The following is a 15,292-nucleotide window of genomic DNA, read 5'->3' as shown; positions in this document are numbered from 1 at the left end:
CTTTCCTGAAAGAGTTTCTCCTCTACGGTAAGTTATTACAAAACCAAGAGACTTCCATCTGATGGCATACACATGTGCAGATACCAAAGTAACGTAACTCATGCTCCACAAGCACTAAATTATTCCTCGTCGCACTGACCTGACTGCTTGTTTCGTCAGGCTGTCACACTGTAAATTAATATGTTGGCTGTTTGGGGCTGAGAACTCTTTTTTCTATTTGTTCAGTAAAACAGATACTGTACACCCTGGGCACCATATAAAAATAATAAATTACTGTAGTACAGAGGCAAGGTATTATTCTTGTCTTTCCTTCCCTTTATTTTATCCCCTCCATCCTTTGCCTTCCCTCTGATCAATTCATCTTCCATTTACTTTCTATTTCTGTCCACAGGTTTTACTCTAATACATATTGCTCCAACATTCCAACCACGCCACCTGCTCCAGAATTACAAGTACAGAGGCTTTACTGAGGTGAGAAGAGGGAATCAGCAAAAACTCGAGGAGGGGAGGAGAAGAAATAATTACTGTAAGAAAATTAAGAAAAAGGAAATGAGGCTCTACCTGGTGTTGTCTCTTACGCTGACTTGGATGCCTTCGAATTTCTGCCAGACTCTTTCTTTACTCTTCACATCCAACACAGAAACGTGGGGACTTGATAGCCAGAAGAATCCAATGGGCCCCTTTATGCAGACAGGTTGGGGTGGATTAGTGTGTGTTTGACCCAATCTCCCTTGTAGGTTAAAATGTCCTTTAATTCTGTTGGGCTGTGTCGGGGTAGGAGGAATGAATAAACTCTCTCTTCATTTTAGTGTCCAGCTAGTGGAAGCTGCACAGGCTGTGTGTTAAGTCTGTCCAAATTCCCTTCCTCCTTGGCAAGGTTAGCCTACCTAGAAAAAGAAGAATTAAAAATAAGACTGTGTTTGGCTTCTTACAACTTCGGTTCTTCCCCCGTGGTTGTACATTCCACTTTCCAGTGCACGCTTCTGACTGGAGTTTTAACACATAGCCCCCCAAACGCTCCCTCATCATAATGGTGAATAATTACTTACAGTAATACTTAGTGCACCATATTTTAAAAGTATCACATAAGATTAACTAATAAAAAAATCAACAGAATTTACTGCTTGTTCTTTTAAAAAACCAAATAAGCAGAGAAGTAAAATTTAAATATTTATTGAAAAACTAAATATTGTAGCCTTGTGCAGTTATTGGCAAGAGGTGCTCTGCAAACAAAACCACCACGAGCTGTTGCTTCCTACACGTCCGAGCGTGGGGCTGCAGGAGGCCCGGCTGCCCCAGAGCCAGCGCTGCCCACGCCGCTCACTGCCGCTCCACACCTCTCCCCGGGAAAGCTCCTCTCTTTCTGGCATGTTTGCTGCTCAGGTACGTGTGGGGCCCTGACCCTTCGTTCTCCTCTCGTGGTAAGGTCAGTGATGTAACCAGGACGCAACTCGAGTGAGAATTTACACACACTGATCAAATGCTTTGGCGGGCAACGGGCCCCCAGGACTCAACAAGGCGCTTTCCTCGTCCTCCTGAGCGCTCCGCAAGGCTCGGTGTGGTCTGTGTGTCAGGCAGCGCCTTGCCGGGCTCTGGGGATCCGCCTGGTTGTTCCCAAGGAACCAGACGTCACCAGAGCCGGGCCTGCAGATGAGCCTTTCGGCCTACGATGGGTTTCGGAGCGTCGGCATCCCGGGCAGGCTCAGCAGCGAGGGGAGGCTGCGCCCACGGGGAAGGGCTCTGGCTTCTGGCGTCTGATTTCCAGCCCTCCTATTCCACATGGCCGTGCATTAGGGATGGGCAGCGCTAGCAGATGGCAAAGTTCGAGCCGGGCTAATTAAACATACTGAGCTAATAACCTTCCATTTTGGGACTGGCATAATTCATAATTTAATGTATTGCTGCTGAGACATTAACCTTTCAACAACTGGCACGGTGCCCACAGCAGCCTGAGTGCTGACCATCTTTCAGGAAAATGAGTATTATTGTTAAAACAGGTATAAATCATTCATGGCTTCAGCTTTTGTGTCAAACCGTACATGAAAATAAGTAGTAGGCTGGGTAATTTATTTACCTTTTGGTGGTTATTCTTATGATTTCATGATCATATTCTGTGATTCATAAACATTGGCCAAATGCCATTTTGTTCTCATTTTACCTTTTCAATATTGCAGTGGTTATTCTGATTTTCATCTTTAACAAGTTCAAGACTGGTGCTGAATTGCTTGATCCAGGCACAAATATAATCTCATTTCAAGGAGGAAAAACTTATTTTAAGCTAATTCCACAATATTCAACACAAGTATTGAGACTATCAACGTGTTACATTTTTGTATTTTGCTAAAAGACATGTTTCTTTGAAAATTGGTGTATAAACACAGATTCAAAGACTTTTTAAAAATAAAGCATACAGTATATACAACTATATGAATAGTTTCTGGTTGAAAATGACATGGGATACTGGAAAGAGGAGACTGTAAAAAGTTGGAAATTTCTCAACAGTCCTGCAAAGCAAGAAGTCTAACTCCGAACACCTGGTTGCTGGAATGATATTACAGACCTGGGAGACCCTTACATTGACTTCTGGGATGCTGCTGGCCGATCCCATCATATTTCGTATCCCAAACCAGCTCTACATTGAATTTGCTTTTCCAGTGAAAAGACAATCAGAGCCAAGGGGTCATGAGACCCCTCTACCACAAAGCCCGCCTGTTGATACACTAGTGTGAAATGCCTTTCGCAAAGCTCCATCAATTCTAGCTCTTGCTAGTATGGTCCGTGAGTGCTGAGATAACTGTTATGAACTCATTATCTGCACCCTATATGGCAAAAGTTTTCAGACATTTTGGACTAAAAGACGACTGTCAGTTCTCAATATTTATCACATACTGACACGTACGCAATCAAACGCTAACTGAAAACATTACAAAGCTAAAGTAAATTAAAAGCCAAAGTAAGTGAGAATAATATCCTAAACTCTGTATCTCCGATGCAGATTGACCACAAATTGGGATGAAAAGAGCACAAGTGAGACCAACTCACTTTTAGCCAGTAATACATCTGAAGAGGTCCCAAACGTACAGCCTGTTCCAGCCACCACCACCAGACAGACCCACTGGAAACAAATCCAGTCTAATTTACACAGCAAACTTCATCATAGTACAGAACTACAGCACAGGGAAGATCAGGTACAGAATAACACAACTGTTACTGTGTACTCTGATTGCAGCGACCCCCCCACATATCTCTGGGAAATTATCATTTACCTCTTGAAGGTATGAAACAGCAACCTGAAAGCTAAAACCCAACAGCATTTGCCTGCCCTCGGATATCAAATATAGCACTGAGTTGGCGGGAAAAAAAAATTACTTTCCTTCATCCTTTCTAACTGTAATTGGAGGAGGGAGTACTTAGCACTTTTTGAAAGGAAACTTTCTGAAAATGACCAGGCTGGGGATGATTTTCAGAAAAACACGCTTCCAGAGACGCTTCACCAACTTTCTGGGTTTTTGGTTAGGGGTTTCTTTTCTTTTCTTTTTTTTTTTTTTTCTTCCTAGCTAAAATTTATCTCGTTTGCAGTGTCATGTAACCACCACCACCACAATCTCAGTGTAACAACCCACATTATGCCTGTCAGTCACATTTGCACAGCAGGTTCAAAGTCACACTTGGGGAAATCTTCCGGCACACTCAAACTGGAACTTCCCACTGGACAGACAACAGCACGTGAAGCCTCCTCCCTGCGTAAAATGAAGTGAATCCCCTTGCTCTGCCCTCAAACTCCTTTGATGGTTCACAGAAGTGTCCCTGTTTCCCACGTTTGATGTGACGGTTTGCTCAGCGCCACCGGCGGCTCGGCCGGTGATCCCCACTGCTCCTGCTGTGCAGTAGCCGGCACCGTGCGGGCACCGCGGGCAGCAGCCAGGCAGCAAACCCACGCTCAGGGCTGGGCATAGAGCTGCAAAACACACACCACCCGTCCTAGGGCAAAGAGCACAGGCCTTTGGGGAATCCATGGCTGTAGAATCTACATTTTATGATCTTACTGGTCGGAAATTTCAGCTTGAGTAAAAATTAATAATACAACCACTTTTTGGTGTTATTCTTTACAGCTACAGATACAACCTTGATTATATCAGCAGTGCATTAACAGATGTCTGCTGGAGTCTGCAGGGGCCCTGGAAGAATAACTCTAAAATGAGTGTGTTGTGCCTCTCAGTCCAAGTCCCAGAGTGGTCTCTGACCACTAAAGTTGGCATTTTCCTGCCAGTTCTCCTTCAGAAGTAGTGAGAAGGAAGCTCACGCATTGTAAACGGTTTAATAAAGATCACTTCCTATCTCTTCTAATCAAACGGTGAACAAAGATGGTCAACACTCAATCAAAAGAGCAAGGTGTATTTCTGTCTTTGAAGACACATTAAAGATCAGTCTAAAAAAAATCCTAAGTGGATGCTGAAGAACTAATCCATTTGCAAAATTCCTATTTTTCAAGACGTTAACTAAGAAATCAGCAAGAAGCTATTTGTAAGCATATATGTCCACACTTAGTGCTCAAGATAACACCAAGACCAGGACATTTAGGAGGCATAAGAGAATAAGGGAGAACATCAGCATGCTTAGTTTTACATGGTCACTCACAGGACCAGGTGAACAGTGCCAGAACAACTGAAACATAAAGCACTTGAACCTTCTTACGGGGACAGCACTTAGAACCCCTTCAGAACAGGAATGATTTGAGAAGTTAAGGTCCCTCTGGATACCTTCTTCATACTGGAAACACACAGTGTTAACCCCCAAAATGTCTGTTTTTACACTGATAATGATACAGTAGACAACCTCTCACTCCTACAAGTGATAACCTGCCTCTGTTAACCCATACTCCCACCACCCGTGGCCCTGGCCGCAGCCGCTGCACCCACACGATGGGTTTTGAGAAGTGCCACTGAACCAGCCGTGCCTGGATCAAAACCCCAGCAGCTCCTTGTTCCACCAACAGTAGAGTGGCCCTGCATTTCGCTCCCTCTGCTGGCTCCATTTTATACATCAAATGAAGTTTTTCAAGACCTTAAATTTGTTTAAGGCTGGGATATTTAGAAGTTCACCTCGATCTCCAGGCTCCTGGCTCTGCCCAGCTCTCCTCTCCTCACAGGCACTGTGGCTGGCGGGGACAGAGCCCTCCCGGCCCCTGCGCCGGGCCGTGGCACCCCGGGCTTGCTACAGGAACATACAGGCACCACCAGCACCCCCAGTTGCAAGTTCTGAGTGGGAAGTGTGCAGCTCTGGTCTAGGTTTGGTGCTCCCACCTCCAGAAGAGAGCAGGACCTCACTGTGACAGCTCCGTAACTGTTGGCTGCAAAACCCTTGTGCACCTACACATAGCTGCAGTCCCAGCCAAGGGCCATGACAAGCCATATGCGAGCTGCCAGCGCCTCTTGGCTTTATGTACCTGCCAGAGAGAATGGGAGTATATTAAAGTGTCTCCCCTGGACACTGTTCTACAGCGAGCTCCCGCAGTTTTATCCCATTTCCAGGCGATATTGATCATTCCCAATAGCATGACGCTCACTGCAGTGAGGGGATATACCTACTCCCTCTCCTAGGAACAATTAAGCAGGACTTCTGCTTCATCCTTACAGAAGTACCTCTCCTGGTTCTCACTGTTTACTCAGTATTATATTTACTCCTGCACTGACAACTGCACAACAGGAAAAATACTAGTTCTGAGTTGGTCAGAAGAGGCGGTGTTGGAAGACGAGCGCTGTCCTCGCCGGTGGCACAGTGGCCACCGCAAGCTGCTTCAGCTGCTCCTCCTGGCCGGCCAGCATCAGTTTCATCCCGCCTGGATTAATCCTCAGCCAAGCAGGGGCAGTTCTGGTGGACACACAATGGAGATGCATGCTGTGGGCTTGCTGAGGATGCTCCCTGCAGCATGCTTAGTTCCCCTAACCCCCCCTTCTCTGGAAAGGAAGGACTTGCAATAGCCAATAATGTAAAAAAAATTACACACTTTATACTCATTTCACAAGGCACTGACTACCACTACACAGAGGTCAGCCTGCTGATCCTGCCATGGCCTGGAAACCCACTAAGGCTGCTGAAGAGTCATGGAACTGAAAATGGACAACCAAGCTTACAGGTGCGTGAGAAATTTTTGTCTTCTTGTCTCGCAATATTATTTGCTTTCTCTCTATAGTTCCCGTTGAAAAGGAAATGTAAAACAATCAGAGCTCTCTTCCCTACATACAGACACATGTTCTACCAGGGGAAATGGCCTTCAGATATGGTATTTGGAAAAAACACCCAAAACCCCAAAAATCCTTTAACATTTTTTAGAAACACACCTCTTGAGTTTCAAATAACAGGAACGTTGACAATCTGTGGGCGCATGTTAGCGTTGCCATGGCTCTGCGTAAAGACCTGCAAAGTGCTTCCTCCACACTCTCAGGCAGGCAGTAAGGAGTATCAGCCCTCTTGGGCAACACTCACGGAAACACTCAGGGATGCAGCCGTGCTGTGCAGCCCTATTCTTATGCAATTTTTTGCTTTCCAGTAGCCACGTGACTTTCTATGGCAAGAATTACTCAATGTGTAGTTCCTGTCCGAAATGTCCTATCCAAAGTATTCAAAACAAGTTTCACACACACCACACATCTCAAGCTTCTGCGTTTAGGTAGATATTATTGTTATTTTACAAGTGGGAAAACTGATGTAGTGGTTTTTTTTTTTAAAGAGGGAAAGATGCTGCAAATATACAGGCACTGAACATCCTCTGTGATTGCCTAAATCTAGGAAGAACCATTCAAAATATCAGATATAGTAGAGGCTGTATATTGGGCGTGAACCCCCCAACCATTAGAGCTTTTCGCCAGGCACACATTCATTCACCTTGCCAGAGAAACTAGTCCTGTACCCCACTGTTCAAATTCAAATACTCATCTGCAGTTATTTTAGATTTCAGACTTCCAGTATTTCTTCCTCGGTAACATACCAGGCTGCATACCCCACACCAAAGCAAAAGTTGCTTTCTACACTGTGGTTATAAGGGAGTTAAAGTTCAGGTTTCTAATTGCTCTCCTGAGGCCTTATTACTTGTTGATTAGGTCCTTTTGGGAACGGCATCAAACCTGTAATAATAAACACTCATTTCACTGGAAAGTTTGTAGCTGCCGTAGCAGCCCTGCAGCCCTTCCGCCTCTGTAACCGGCACAGGTATAAACCAGCCACAAGAGGTGTTTGTGACTTCTGCGAGAGGCAGCCCGGGCTGGACGTGTCTGATCTACTGGCTTTTTAGCGATCGGGTTAAGAACCACGTCTTCACCTTCGGCAAAGGCGCTGGCTCCTGTGGGCTCCTCTGCTCTCCAAGCCCACAGATCAAAGCTGCAGAGCAGGGTCTGGCTCGGGAGTGTGCATGTGGAGAGAGCGTGTCTGTGCACAGACATCTGTTAGGATTCCTTCTAAACGGTTGCTAGTTTCCTAAATGCTGGCAGTTTTGGGGAGAGCAGCAAGTCTAGGAGAAGTAAGACTGCCAGCGTACTGTTGTCTGACAATCAGTTTTGCGGAGATTCCTCCTACTGATGTTCACAGCACTTCATCTCCATGTCACGTTATGGCACCTAAACAGGACAGAGGGGCTGAAGGTGCCATCCTGAAGCCTGGGTGCTTTATGCTTCAGCAAAATAATCTGATGTATGCGGATGCTGAACATTTGCTGGTATTGATATAGTTTTCAGACCGTACCCCTTCGCACAGCGAGCCTCCTCCCGCAGGGCCCCGGGCTCCCAGCCAGCCCACGGGAGCTGCAGGCCGGTGCCGGGTCCTGGGCTCGTGTCAGGGGTGCTGTGTCCCATTGGGGCTTGCGGGGCCACAGCCCCGGACACCAGACTCCAACAGAAGAGGATCGGCCAGTAAGAAGCTCTGACGGGACAGCCATGAGATACCCACTGCCCAGCTGCTCATCCCATCCCCATTTCTAGTCAGCACTCACATTCTCAATTTTCAAAACTACCAAGTTCTCCTAACTAGAATAGTTAGAGGTGTAATTTTCAGTCCTTTGAAAGTATTTGGATAGCATTGTTTTTTACAGGCTGGATTTGAGAAGGGATGGGGAAAATAGCATGGTCTTGTATAACCTCGGGCTGGGGAGAAGCTGCTGTGAGTCTCTGATCTCTGCAAGTCTCTGAAGAAGGGCACCAGGTCTCCTTGAAACCCCTCCGTAATGAATTAGCCTGAAGTAAAAGTAGGTGTTTATCTCAAGTCGTTGCCTCAAATAGCCAGCTACCTGTTGGAAGAAGGGTCTGATCGATGCAAACTAAGGCAGCCATGCGTGAGCTGTTACACAGTGGTTAGTATTGATCAGAGCTAACGGCTGCCGATAGGAATGTGGGGCAGACTGACAGGCGGAGAAGAGGGAAGGAGGAAACGGCCTTCGCTGGTGGCAGACGTACAGAGGAAAACCGATAAAAAGTCAATTCCACTTAACTGAATGGCTGCTAACTAAATATTTTTGGGGCCAGAGCCTTCCCAGATAGCAGCTGGAGTGTCTCTGCTCCGGAACTGAGACATCAAGTGAGCATGGCATCGACGGCTGAGATAAGAGCCGCTGGGGAGGGCTGGCGCAGCAGCAGAGCCTGCCGAGCCCGTGTGCCAGCCCTGCCCGCCAGCGAGCCTGCACGCCCGCCCCGCTGCGCTGCCGTCCACCGCCACCAGCTCTTCCTGATGGAAAATGGGAACGGCATATGAGGACTAGAGGGCTCATGGAGCAAAGACGGCCAGCATTTAAATCCCTGCTTTGCAGAGAGAAAGCCGTGATTTGGCTTCAGCCCCCCTCGGCCGAGATGCCGCTAAGAACCACTGCACGGTGACTCGCTTGGCGTGGGGAAGTGGCACAGATCTTCCAACCCCAGCCTCTGCCAGCTGCAGACACTTCTCATGCCAGTGTGGGACCAGCAACTGCCACGGAGCCTGTTTCAAGTCTTGAATGTATGGGAAGTTTTAAGAGTTATGGATCACCAAAAGCAGTTTCAAAAAGTTAGTGAGATGCTGTGTGGGCTCGTTTGGGTGGCAGCACTATTTCTGCCTGAAACTGCTGGCTGATGCCATCATGTTTATGCTCCCATTTTCCAGTCCAGAGGTGTCTCTGCATCGGGGAGGCCTTCAGAATTCAACATACATACATAACGGTGCTCTAACGATGGGCCACGTTCTGAAATCTTACTGTATGAAAGGTGCTCAGAACCATGGTGGCATCACCCTGTGTCGGGAGGAGATGGAGGAGCTCTCCTGTAGCTGTCTGCTTCCTCCTCAGCACACCAGGACAGCTTCCGGTTGTCTTCCTCTCTGAACTGCTCACATTAGTGCTGCTTTGGGGTCTGTTACACTGTACAGCCATACACTCTAAGGGAACACAAAGCCATCAAGAACTGCCCTTCCCGAGCCCAATACTCGGGATTTAGACTATGTTTCAGGCCAACTTTTAGTGGACTGGATCTGTGCTTAAGGCACCTAATATAAAGTAATTCTCCAACAGTTTGATTAATAGTGTCATACTCATAGCTTCAGTTCAGGTTCAACCTTTTTAATGTTTTATTATTTTACAGAGTAATAAATCAGGACAGCAGGAAAAGACAGATGTAGGAATGTCTCTGTCTACCCATCTGTTCATGAAGACAATGGGTCACAGGGTAATGGTTTCCAGGGTTGGGGCAGCTGATATTAGAAAATCTGCTGGAGGAGTTTGTAACAGAGCCAGCAATGCCCCGAGGAAGGAAGAGGGAGTTGGAAGCCCGTTAGTGTGTCCTACAGAGCTGGAGTGCTGACAAGGGAAGGCACAGGCAGGGGCTATCCGGGAGCTAAGCGGGGTGAGATGTCTCCGAGTTGTGGACTGCGAGAGGAAAGGCAGCCGTGCGACCCTGCCAACCATCCCCGAGCAAGGTGGGATGCTGCCCTTTCGCACAGGGTGAGAGGCCGTTCCCGTCCCCTCAGCACCACATGGGTGCTTCATGAGCTCGGTATTACGGTGATGGGACACAGCTCTGACACCGTCACGGGAGAGCACAGCTTAAAGGGAGAAACACCAAGTCATGCAGGTCCGGCACAGACTTCAAAGAGGAGAAAGCAGAAGCTTTGCAGTTCAGTTTGTGGAAAATGATAGAGATGATACAGATGGGAGAAAGTATGGTGATGTTTTTATGAGATTAAAGGAATAAGAGAGTAAGTGTAGAGGTTCAATCTCTGATGAAGCTGATGGAGAGACTATGGGAACATGAACTTAAACAGGAAGGGGAAGGACCGGAGATGGTGAACTTGAAGCGTGACTTGTTAGGAAGGAGAGATGGAGAAAGGACAAGGGATCCGAAGGGATAAAACAGACAGATCAAATACTAAGGAAGACTGTTATGGTCTTAGTGCATTTCGTATGGACTGAAACGTGTGGGACAACAAGAAGTGGCTGTGGTAATCAGAGCAAGAGATGACGGAGCCTTGGAAAAGAGGCTTTACTGTTTGAACAGAGAATGATCAAACCATTCAGAAATTGTGACAGGTAGGGGAAAAACTGGAATTCTGGTTTGGTCATATTAAGCTAAAAACTTCCTGGAAAAGTAACAAAAATCTAATGAATGTACTTTGCTTCTCATATCAACTGGTTTGTTATGCGCAATGCAAATTTAGGGATAGCACATAGAGATGCAAATAAATTCATGTGTAACGTAGTGAGAACAAGTCAGACTAACGTTTGACATTTTTGCCCTATATTCATAGCTTGCTTCTTATATTGCAGAGCAAAGCAAGTTTTATATAGAACAAACATGTCACTGTTTTCCATCTTACTTTAACAGGATTTAATTTACTTTTAAATTTTAATTAGTTCCATGAAGGGGCCTGGCACTCCTAATGCATAGGCATTACAATTTACAAATTATTTGCCATTATAACTTAAAGACCGTTAAAAGAGGTGTAAGCTACAAATCAGGGACCTTATTATCAAAATATTGTCAGCAGCTGGACTCTTCATAGGAAAGTATTTGTATTGGTGTATGTTGAAATTTTAGGTATTTATAAAACAAAGCTATTGTCCTCATTTCTATTGCTGGCTGATTTACTCTATTAAAGGTATTTGGTTTTCATGCAGCTTTTGCAACCTGAACTGCCTGGGCCACAAACACTAACAGTGCACATTTACATTTAGGAATCCTACTATTTTTACGTACCTGCTTTTTAAAGATAATGCTTTGAAACCTTATACTTACTTTTACAGTAATTTAAATAGAAGTTAAATGTGAGATTTAGGCCACTTTCTGACCGTGAACCTTTAATTACACAGTGAAGGCATCAGCACAGCCAGAAAAGTGTCTTCAGCATGCGTGTACCACTTGCTGGATAATCAGTAGGATGATTTAGTGAAGAAATCAGTTCTGGATTTCAGTATGTTTTCCTGCTAAATACTATGCAATTCAAAACTGGATTGAAATCCACACGTTAAGGCTCAGCCTATTTTATTCTGCTTTCTTACCAGGCTGCATCCCTATACTGTGTTATATTGTTATGTTTTAAAGCTGACACAGTACAGGAAAAACTAATGAAATCTATTAGACTTACAGTACAAAAGAGGAGAGATTTCTAAGAAATACTGCACAAAAAAGCACAGATTAAAAAAATGGAAGCAGCAGAGAACAGCAACTATGTGCCACAAAAAGATAAATACAAAAAGCTCAGCTCTCTTATAAGACACCCACAGCCTCCATCTGTCATCTCAACCCTTCCTCTCCCAACTGTTCTTAAATTAAATGAATGCTTCTAATGGGAGATTTTCTCATGAAAGCTTATGAGAATTCATCCAAAGACAAATTAAAACAATGCAGTGTAATCATGCAATTCACCTCTCTAACAGGTTGCCTGGATTCAATGTTCGCATTTACAAAAGAAAAAAAGCAACAATAAGACACCCAAATAAAGAAAAAACAACTAAAGAGCAAACCTTTCATTGACTGAAGCCGATAGAGATGCAGGTTGCTCTCTGCAGCCATTCTCACCGTTGTAGAGCTGAGACTAAAGGTTATTTTAGTCTTTATAAGAAACTACCATACTGATTTTGTTCTTTGTAGGCCTTGCAGTTTGAACGTGTCCAAAGGGATCAGCAAGGCTAAACCAATACATTATTTTTTATTTCATGTAAATAAAACTAGCTTGGGCTACTGAGTCTAGACTGTTTTTAAAATATATTTTCCTACTTATCAATATCTTAGTCACTTTTAGCATTCTATCCAGCATCCTATTCATGTCTGGACATGAATAACTTTCCATTTGCACTTTTGTTTCTGGTCAGCTTAATTTTAGAGTTGCTGTTCAGTAACAGAATTCTTCAGTGTTTGGGTTGAATGCATTTAATTTCTATCACTTGTAGCCTAGAGAGATGTATTAGCAAAATTATAATAAATATTTCTGTCAAAACCAGGTCTAAAGGAGGACACTTGAAAAGGAAACAGATCTTAAATTCGGACACAGCCACCAGACAGTGCCTCCTTAATAACAGGTCTTAGTTTCCTCTGTATTTCAGCATTTTGCTCTTTGAATTCACAGCAGGTAGTCTGAGCCAAATGGGTTGTTTTCTTAGCTAATAGTTCCACTACATTTAGATCTAGCAGCCCAACGGAACTTAAAAGGAGAGAAGCCCCCCTGACACCCCAGAGAAGTTCCCAGGGACAGGCCGAGGCTGAAGGACACGTGGTTGGGGCGCTGCTCCTCAGTGGCCGTCAGGCCCCCGGCCGCGGCGGGGAGCGGGGCCCTGGCGGGGGCAGCCCTCAGCGACGGCCTGACCTGCCGGGGGGGGCTGCCACCCCAGACGGCCATGAACAGCCGCCGCAACGCTGGGCGGGTAAATCAAGGGCTACGTCTTCAGTCACCTCTGGTCTAGACCTCTGTTTCGCTGCTGCGGCTGCTCCCCTGCCTTTCTCTGGGTCTCAGCACCTGACTGCAGTACTCGCTCAAACGACAAGTCCCCTTGGATTTCCTTCTCTGCTCACTCTTGCTCCCTCCTTGTTCTCTCACTCTCTTTGCATGATTTCTGCACTCACCCTCTTCATTACCAAAGTCACTTGAACTGTTCGAGTTCACAGCGAAAGGTAACTGAAATCCTCCCCAGATTCCCCAGTCTCTGTTATTTTCTGCGTGTGCTCTTTCGCGGTTTCCTTTACTGAAGTCCCTCACTGTTGTACTTAACCACCGTGAGTGACAGAAATCCAATGCTGACCACTTCATTATCTGCCGACCCTGTCCCCCGGCCTCCTGCCCCTCCATCTCTCTTGGGCAGTTTGCCCTACGTCACAAGTCCTTGTTAAAGGTCAGGACCCCAAACCATCAGAATTGGTCGTGTTGTTTTACTGTATCACCAGAGAAATCAGGCCTGTCGGATCTCATTAAAGCCCTATTTATGGGTGGAACGCCACTCCTGGAGCGGGATGAGCTGCTACCTTTGAAACGCAATCTTCACCAGATCCGATCAGCATCGCAGAGGGATTATATTCCACCAGTCAATCTCTCATAATCGCTCCCACCCTTATTGGCACGGCTACTGCTGTCCCTGCACGAGAAAGGAAATCCTCTTAAACAAATACTGTTGGTGGGAGTGAGGCTCTGCTCCCCCAGGACGAGGCGCAGGATCGGGCCCCTCGCAGGACAGGCGGCTGCCCGGGCTCGTGTGGGGGAGCCCAGCGCGTCGCATCGTTACTGGTGTGGCCACTAACCAGAGAGACACTTCATACTTAATATAGTGCCAATGATGGAAAAGTGTTAACTGATCCTCTCAACATGCCTTTGAAATGAGCAGGGAACTGTCACCACCGCGCGGGAGCGGGGAAGTGACGTGACTTCCTGAGCATGACATCGCAAACCGGCAGCAGCACTGGAAGTATAATTATTCCCAGCCTCATAAGAACTTCTATAAATCGTGACTTTTATTAGCTTCTTCTCTGATGGGACTATTAAAATGGAGAGACCCTTTCCCTGTAGGATTACGCCACAGTTTTAAGACACAGTCATGGTAATGCTGGCTTTGCGCTAAGGAATTTCCAGAGAATGTTGTCAGGTGAGTCAGAGGGTAAATAACACTGTGCTCCACATGTCTATCGAGCGTTTTAAAGAAAGTTCCAGTGCGGCTGTGTGTTGAATTGATAATTTCCCCAGTGCACAATGCAGAAAATGATGCAAACCCATTACATGAATTCTGAAGACAATGAGAAATCTCAGCTGCCTAAATGAGAGTAAGTCAAAAAGTAAACACAAAGACTAACAAAAAACAGGAATAATGCTGAGAACCAAATCATATCCAGAAGGAAGCAAAGCGATCTCTGTACAACGAGACAGGAGGCGGAGGCAGCATATTAAATTCACAAAATGTAGATGTTTCATGTAAATGAGAGATTTGTGATGATTGCCTGTTCTGCCACACGAGCTCCAAGTTGTGCACTACAGGGGCACATGTCACGATTCTTCTGTAATGCGTTTATAGTATTTTAGCATTCTTTGCCTGAAACACTCCACCTTGTTAGCTGATGCTCTTCCAGCTCAGGAACAGTTGGCGAAGCTCAGCTGATGTGCAAAGGAAGATGCTGTTGCTGTTAAACCCAACAGAACGTGGATGGAAAGGGAGCGATCGTTTGAGGGAAGACGGGCTAAACCTCTCTGGATTGAGGAACCATGAGGGCAACCAAGCCTGGAGGCAAGGTTTGGGTGAGTTTTTATAACACCTTCTTGGGGTTTTTGTTATTAAACTTAATGCCTAGAAAGAGGATGAACTTAGATGTACGGTGAGAGGATTAACTTTGTATAGCAGGCTGGGAAAGGCATGGCTTGCATGCAGTCCACAGCAGAATTTTAAAAAATCCTTCTTCAAAAAAAGCATAGAAGAGGAAAAACTAAGAAATCCTTATCTAGATGGAAAAAAGAGAAGATCTTAAGAAGTCTAACAGACAGCCCGAAAACCAAAGCATGTCGACACAATATAATTTATGAGAGTGGCAAGAGAAGGCAGTAACTGCACAGGAATGGCAAAGGGAACACTGTGCCTGCTTTGCCCAACTCGGAGCCAGGCAGGTGCACTTGCACTTGCACACAAAAGAATGTGTAAAAGAGGGACACGATATATACGAGAGGTGCAACAGCTAACAGCCTTAACTAAAACAAGCACACATTTTACTCCAGATTCTCAGGCAGGTTCTAGGAACTGAGAGAATGAGCTTACCACATGTGTGAAAAAGCCAGATCTGCTTTCTGGATAGGTCACTAATTCTGATATTTT

At 45.6% G+C, this 15,292-nt stretch overlaps 1 protein-coding gene across 2 annotated transcripts in view; it reads right to left on the bottom strand.

Annotated features, from left to right (window-relative positions):
• Window positions 1–15,292, bottom strand: part of ZFHX3 (zinc finger homeobox 3) — a 671,516-nt gene that overhangs the window by 185,632 nt on the left and 470,592 nt on the right. Inside the window, exon 5 of one of the 2 annotated variants that reach the window (XM_074881669.1) lies at window positions 562–887. The gene's annotated coding sequence lies outside the window, so the exon portion shown is untranslated. Of the gene's footprint in view, window positions 1–561; window positions 893–15,292 lie in introns of those variants that run through there. The other variant, XM_074881671.1, reaches the window with a different exon arrangement.

Source organism: Strix uralensis, chromosome 12 (genome assembly GCF_047716275.1).
Source record: "Strix uralensis isolate ZFMK-TIS-50842 chromosome 12, bStrUra1, whole genome shotgun sequence".
Classification (NCBI taxonomy): Eukaryota; Metazoa; Chordata; class Aves; order Strigiformes; family Strigidae; genus Strix; species Strix uralensis.
The sequence above is the reverse complement of the archived record's forward strand: the minus strand, read 5'-3'. Positions and strand labels throughout refer to the sequence as shown.